Source organism: Bombina bombina, chromosome 7 (genome assembly GCF_027579735.1).
Source record: "Bombina bombina isolate aBomBom1 chromosome 7, aBomBom1.pri, whole genome shotgun sequence".
Lineage (NCBI taxonomy): Eukaryota > Metazoa > Chordata > Amphibia > Anura > Bombinatoridae > Bombina > Bombina bombina.
The window spans coordinates 298,171,835-298,179,821 of NC_069505.1; positions in this window are offsets into that span (position 1 = coordinate 298,171,835).

The following is a 7,987-nucleotide window of genomic DNA, read 5'->3' on the forward strand; positions in this document are numbered from 1 at the left end:
GAGGGCCTATCTTCAGTGACCGGGCTAGGATCGCCTGCCTTTCTGTAAAGATTTCACCCTAATGTGGTGTGCAGTGTCACTTTCTTTCCCCAGAGTTGCAATTAGACTCCCCACTCTCACCTGTGATGCTTGAAGGACCGTATAAGTATTGATATCGTCTCCAGTCACTACACGATATCTCACTTCTCTAGTATTGAGAATCACTATGTATGCAAGCACCGTGCACCACATGGTGCAACAAGAAGCAGTCGCACAGATGCTCTACACCACTCAACCGTCTCAACCCTTGCACTAGGAGTGAATGGCCTGCACGCTGCCTACACCGATGCACCCCTCCGTCTCACAGGCGTACCAGGTAGTTCCGCACTGTCAGTCTCTACTTCTTACTGTGCGGTTTGTGAGGCTTTAAGTCTGTGGCGCTCCGCTAAGCTCAAAATGGGGGCTCGTTAGCTGACGGGTAACCTAGTTCTTCAGGCCGGTTCTAATGCACAACTGCACAACTCACCAGTTGCTACTAACACTCCGGAGCGGATCCCCGACCCTCCGGAGTGCCTGCAATAGTGTTGCTCACTTGACGGGTAATTAGCACTTGAAGTGAAGAAACTCTGTAGACAACTTCGCAGCTGCTAACTTACAAAGCTCTCTTTCTTATCAAAAGAGCTGAGATATGTCCATCCAGCCTTAAACCAGGCTGCAATCCAATGTCACTTATAAGATAGGGAATATTAATATGCTTTTAAACTTAATTAACCTGGGTCTGGGCTCAGAGCTCTGAACATAGACGTCCTAGCTGTACGATGGCTAGCTCTGCCCCCCCATTATGTTTCTTTTTTAAATCTAGCCCCATAAGTATTGATCTCTGCTTTTAAGTATAGCTTGGTTCTTTCCCAAAACAACGGGACATTTTCTCTACAGTGAATATTGAACAGACTGAATTCCTTCCAAGCTTTGAATCAAAATGTTCTAAAATTAGCCGATTTTTTGTAGATATGTTGGAAAGAAAAAGTAGTTAAATGTGAACTCTCTTTTAATGTCAAATACTAAGACCACAGGTGCATGATTGGATAAAGTATGGTCAAGAATGCTACACTTCAGAACTTTAGAGACCAAGGATTCTGAAATGAGAAATAGATCTAACCTTGAAAGAGTGTCATGAGGTCCATAAATATTAATTAACAGATATTCTTAATTTCAAATAAGAAGCCTTACAATTAAGTATCTGCCCTCTTTGTCCTTCATGACTCTGTGAATCTTGTAGCCGAATTTTGTATGAATTAGAATCATTACCCCCCTAGCAGATTTTCTATATGTAGAGAAGAGTGACTCCCCAAGCTATCTGGCTTTAATCTTACTATGTTCAAGATCTGATAAATGCATTTCCTGTAGACATGCTATATCAAAATCCTTTTTGCTTAAAAAAGTTTATGACAGCTTTCCTTTTAATTGGAGAGTAAATCCCCCCACATTCCAAATAATATCTTTGCCATCTAATTACCCAGATAAAGCAAAGGGGAGGAGAAAAGGGGAGGGAAGGAAAAAAAATATAATTCTTTAAAAAGTGATCTCTTAATTTCTGCTATTTTTTAGGGGATGGCAATGTGCAGAAATTTTACCTCCTGTGAGTGTTTCTGTGAGTGTCTGTATTTGTGTCCTTGTGCTTTTGTGGGCGTCTCTATAAGTGTGTATGTATTTTTTTCCTGTGGATGTCTCTGTGAGGGTGTGTGCATATGTCTTTGTGTATTTTCTGTGGATGTCTCTGTGATGGTGTGTTTGTATGTATTTCTGTGTTTTCTGTGGATGTCTCTGTGAGGGTGTGTGCGTAAGTCTTTGTGCATTTTCTATGGGTGTCTCTGTGAGGGTGTGTGTGTGTGTATATATGTATGTGTTTGTGTATTTTCTGTGGATGTCTCTGTGAGGGTGTATGCGTATGTCTTTGTGCATTTTCTGTGGGTGTCTTTGTGAGATTGTGTGTATGTATGTCTTTGTGTATTTTCGATGGATGCCTCTGTGAGGGTGGTTTTGTATGTCTGTGTATTTTCTGTTGATGTCTCTGTGATGGTGTGTGCATAAGTCTTTGTGCATTTTCTATAGGTGTCTTTGTGAGGGTGTGTGTGTATGTGTATGTATTTGTGTATTTTCTGTGGATGCCTCTGTGAGGGTGGGTGTGTTTGTCTTTGTGTTTTCTCTGTGGCTGTCTCTGTGAGGGTATGTGCATATGTCTTTGTGCATTTTCTGAAAGGTGTCTCTGTGAGGTTGTGTGTGTGTGTATGTATGTCTGTGTGTTTTCTGTGGATGACTCTGTGATGGTGTGTGCATATGTCTGTGTATTTTCTGTGGGTGTCTCTGTGAGGGTGTGTGCATATGTCTGTGTGTTTTCTTTAGGTGTCTCTCTCTGTGTGTGTGTGTGTGTAAATGTCTTTGTGTGTTTTCTGTGAATGTCTTAGTGAGGTGTGTGTGTATGTATGTCTGTGTGTGTTTTCTGTGGGTGTATCTCTGTGTGTGAGTCGTTGTGTGTTTTCTGTAATTGTATGTGAGTGTGTATGTCTTTGTGTGTTTTCTGAGGCTGTCTCTGTGGGTGTTTCCTTGGGTGTATGTGCAAGTTTGTGTGTGTGTGTGTGTGTGTGTGTGTGTGTATATTGTCTGTTCCTTTTTAAGGACATTTTGCCCTTACTACTGATTATTCACATCTTTCTACAGACTTTAAAACTAATGAGACCTTTCCAGAAGTCACCAATCCCCCACTTAACCTTTAAATTATTGTTTAGGCAGTTCAGGGCCCTTCCTTTCAGCCACTGCATGTTGTTGTCAGCATATAGTTAGCCTTTTCCTTGACAAAAAGATAATCAAAACTCCATATTTTGTCGTGTAAATCTCCTTTTTTGACAAAACTGTAGTCTACCTCATTACTTGTCAGACCAATGTAAACAACTGCTGAGTGTCTGTGTCTGAGTGTGTTTGTGTGTCTGCTAGAGTGTCTATATGTGAATCCTTATGTGTGAGGGGGTGTTTCAGTGTATGAGTGGGTCTGTGTGTTTCTGTGTATGTGTGTTACTACCTTTACAGAATTTCCAAGTTTGACTACATTTAAGAAAAAACTGCATGTATGTTTTAGTCATTTGGCAAAAAATTGCACATGTCAAAGCGGGGGGGGGGGGGGGGGGGGGCGGGGGCCCTGATCAATGGTTAAGAATTTATAGTGGTGGCCTTGCTTACCTTCAGCTGATACACTATGTGATGCCCCCTATGTTCCTTTGTTTGTCTACCTAAGAAAAAGGATTTATATCAGATTGCATGCTTCTATAGGAGCCAAAAAATATTTAAATTGGTAAGATGACTACCTCTGGAAGTCCCCCTCATATTATGATAAGTCTTGATATTTCTAAGTATCAAAGACCTCCACATGCTCTTTATTTCATAGGGCTTGATATTCAAAACCTCGTCACTCTGGTGAGATATTCTAAGAAGACTTGTCAGTATGGCGAGGCCCTTAAAAATAATTAGAAACAAAAATGAGAATTTTTTATGTTGTTATGTAGTGTTATGTATGTGAAACAGACTCCTACATTACAATACAAAAAAAATACAAAAGATTTTGTGTGATTTCTCTCCATCAATGTGAGTTTTTGGATATCAGGCCCATAGAACTAAGTTTATGGATGAAAGATCACAGGAACCTAAAGCTAACTAAAGAGCAACATTTTAAAAATTGGTTCATAACTAAAGTAAAAAAAAAAATAGATATAGTAGTTTTTGTTTTTCAATCATGTGTCTAATAGAACAACTTATTATTAATTAGAAATTGAACTAGCAGGAAATGAAGGTTTATGTATAAGAAATACTAATGTACTTAAAGGGACATTATACACTAGATTTTTCTTTGCATAAATGTTTTGTAGATTATCCATTTATATAGCCCATCTGGGAGTGTTTTTGTAAAATACTATAGTTTTGCTTATTTTTTAAATAACATTGTGCTGATTTTCAGACTCCTCACAAGCCCCAAAATTTTAGATGTATACTGATGTCTACAGATTCCTGCTTGCTCCTGTTTATTTAATGGGTCTTCAAATGAAGGAAAAGGGGTAGTGTCTGGTCTTCCTGCTTTCTCAGGCCATTTCGCCGGGTGTCCCAGCCTTACCTCATCAACAGTGATAAATTGGGAGCTTCTAATTATTTTTTTTAAAAGGTTTTATACTGGATTTTTATATCCGTATCTGTGCATATTCTTCTTTATAGTAGTGTCTATTACATGCAGTTTTATGAAAATGAGTGTATACTGTCCCTTTAATAGTCAATGGCTGATAAGGACAACAACCACCACTGTATTGGCTAACACAAAAGTACAAATAAAAAGTAATTTTATATAGTACACAAACATCTGTTTAAACAATAACACAAGGTAAAATACTCTTAATTACATAGAACAAGGAAAAAAATAGTATTGTGTTTAATAATTCCCTAAAATTTATTTGCTTAGAGAATCTTTTGATTAAAACTATGGGTGGGCTACGGGCAGCCTATTGTGCTGTTCATCAGCTCTATTCATGTGATGTCCAAAGGAACAATACATGTTCCTTCCTGCTTACCCTGCAGCATGCATAACTCATAAATGTCCAGGAAAACATGGTCGAGGTGGCAACCCTACTGTAGACATGGAAGTTGGCACTTGGCAGAAAAGAGGGTGCTTAAAGCATTGCCAGCACAAAGCGCTTAGCTTGACCACAAGTTCCAATAAAGGACACAGACAGGGAATATAGTGAGAGGAGAACTGCCAGGGACATAGGATTTAAAAGGTAAATTGGGGTTACCTAGATTGACACTAAGAAGGTCAATTATACATTTAGGTCAGTTGTATCCAGGAATGTCTTTCCCTTACTCTCTTGCTCCTCCTGAGCACCTCTGCTTATTACACAGGGAACTCTGTGCTCCGCTCTAGCTCTTCCTCACTAACCATTCTGTCTCTTCAGGACCTAAACAAATCATGCACATGTCTGTCTGATCACATTAAACCCTCCCAGCTCAGACAATGTGCACAAACTTGTGTCAGTGATATAAACAATTATAGAACAGAGAGCTGCTCGTGCAGTGCTAAAAGGAGCTTGTTAATGAGAAGGCAGCACCAAATATTTAAAAAGATTAGGTGAAAACAAAGAATGAACTAATTTTCAAATCCTTTGGAATTTTAAATAATTGATTAAATGGCCATAATAGATTACAAATGTGTTAGAGAGACCCTGATCTATAGAGTAAAAATACCACTCGGGACCCACAGAGCACTGCTCGTCCCAAGCAGAAACCGCTGATGATCCAATCAGCAGTGCTAGTTAACGCATCTGAATCGTGTTACTAGTGCTGCTGATTGGATCAGCATCAGTTACCACCCAGGACCAGCAGTGGTCTGTGGGTCCCTAATGGTAATTATTTGCGTGTGTTAAATACTCAGCAGTGCAGGGTCGATAGTGTTAAAATTACATGCTTTAATAAATTAGACCATGTCCTTTTTTGACTATTATGGTCTTTAAATCTCTGCTCCTAGCTTTGATGTTTATTTTTTTTAACATTTCTGCAATAGGGGCTCCATGTACTAAGCGGCGGGCGGACAGCTTCTCAACTCGCGAAGTTGTCCGCCCACCTTTGCTACACACGAGCAGTGGATCTGTTGATCCGCTTGCCCGTATGTATCATTACACACTCATCGGAGTGTGTAATGCCTGACCCTTCATTCACGCGACCAATCGCGTGACTGAAGAGGCAGTCAACCACCGAGAGTGAGCAAGCTCTCAGTGATTTTCAATCGCCACCTCAGAGGTGGCGTAGGGTGTAAGAAGCAGCGGTCTATTAACCGCTGGTTCTTTAATTGCGGTAGCGGGCTCACATATGCGAACCTGCCCCACAAGGGCTCCGGAGCAGCTTTCGCTGCTTCATACATGGAGCCCTAAGACTTCATTGTATACTCTGAAACAAATTAATGCATTCTCGTAATGCACATAAGCAAGCTCCGCTATCCTATAGCCCCATGCTTTCTATATGGTGCTTTTTGTTACTGGATATGCTCACATATGTTAAAAATATATACATCAGAATTAAAAGACAATTGATGGAGTATTCGGATGTAAATTACTGCTCTGCAACCACAATTCTTATAAATAAGCACATCATTAGGTGTGTGAAAATAGGATAATGATTTAAAAAGTAAATTGAATAAAACCCTGTTTGTTATTCTACATTGCTGCAACATCACAACTTACATATTTCCAGTTCAAAAGGATTTGTACCCACCTCTCATTACAAATAGATTAAACACATAGTTACAGTCAGCTCCATCGCAACAGTGCTCTACTGGGACATACTTGACTAGTTTAACACATTTATTGGCATGATACATATACTGTATGTGTAGCCACTGATCACCAGCTCCCAGTACTGCACTGCTGCCTACCTAGGTAAAATGGAAAATTAAAAAAGCAACATGTGCATTACAAGTTGGATTTAAAGGGACAGTCTACCATAGAATTGTTATTGTTTAAAAAGATAGATAATCCCTTTATTACCCATTCCCCAGTTTTGCATAACCAACACAGTTATATTAATATCATTTTTACCTCTGTGATTACCTTGTATCTAAGCATCTTCTGATAGCCCCCTGATCACATGACTTTTTATTTATTATCTATTGACTTGCAGTTAGTACTGTGTTGTGCTAACTCTTAAATAACTTCCCGGGCGTGAACAGAATGTTATATATATGGCCCACATGAACTAGTAGTCTATAGTGGCTTAGAAACAGGCAGAAAGTATATTAATATAACAATGTTGGTTGTGCAAAGCTGGGGAATGGGTAGTAAAGGTGTTATCTATCTTTTTAAACAATAACAATTTTAGTAGACTGTCCCTTTAATGGTATGCTTGGGCTATACAAAGCTAGTACAATTAGTAAAGGGACATAAAAACCTATTTTTTTTTTCTTTCATGATCCAGATAGAACATACAATTTTAAACAACTTTCCAATTTATTTATATTTTCTTCATTATTAGATAATAGAAATAAAAAGTAAAGCTATTTAAAATTGAATGATTTAGCTGAAGATAAATTGTTTCATGTCCCTTTAACTAAGAGGGTCTGTGTAAAGGTATATGGGTTAAACAGATATGTGAAACTCCTGCTTTCAGCCCATGTTCCTACCCAAATTTTCATAGCACATAAGCCGCTTTCGGCAGACACCTCCAGCGAGCCCAGCCTTGCTTGGAGCGTTCGGGGAAGACTTCCAAGCGAGGTGCTGGGCGTTCGCTGAATGCTCAAATGACGTCAGTCCTAGTTAGGGTTGCCACCTCAGCCATGTTTTCCTGGACACTTATGAGTTACACACGCTGCAGGGTGTTCAGAGAGAAACATGCATTGTGCTGCTGGACAGCAAATAAAATAGTGACCCTGGACAGCACTATTCATGTTCTTCCCTGCACACCCTGCAGCATGTGTAACTCATAAGTGTCCAGGAAAACATGGCCGAGGTGGCAACGCTAGTCCCAGTGCTTCCAGGTTGCTGGTAACACTGGGAGTGTGAAGAGCAAGCGACTGAGCGTCTCAGCTCCCTATGACGCGGCTTGGGAGCGTTTTCTTAACGCTCCCAAAACCGTGACGTTTCCCAGCGCCACGTCATCACTCAGGGGATTTAACTGGCGCTGGGTCTCGGAGTTTGCCGAACGCGGCTATAGAAATATGTTGTTTTTCAAATAATTTCCAAAAGCATTCTGGGATTTGTAGTCTTACGCTTTGGCAGCTGAATAAAAATTGCTCAATTACTCCCAGTTGTTAATCTTTAATTAGGACAAACCAGCTCTCTCTGTGGTTTCCAACTTGCTGGAGTAATCACTAATGTGTGGGAACTTATAACAAGCGTGGGAAAAACATTTGGGTCTCGTTGATCCCTCCCCTTCGTTCAGATGCATTGAACCAGCAAAAAGAAAATGCATGCACAGGCTGAAGAGA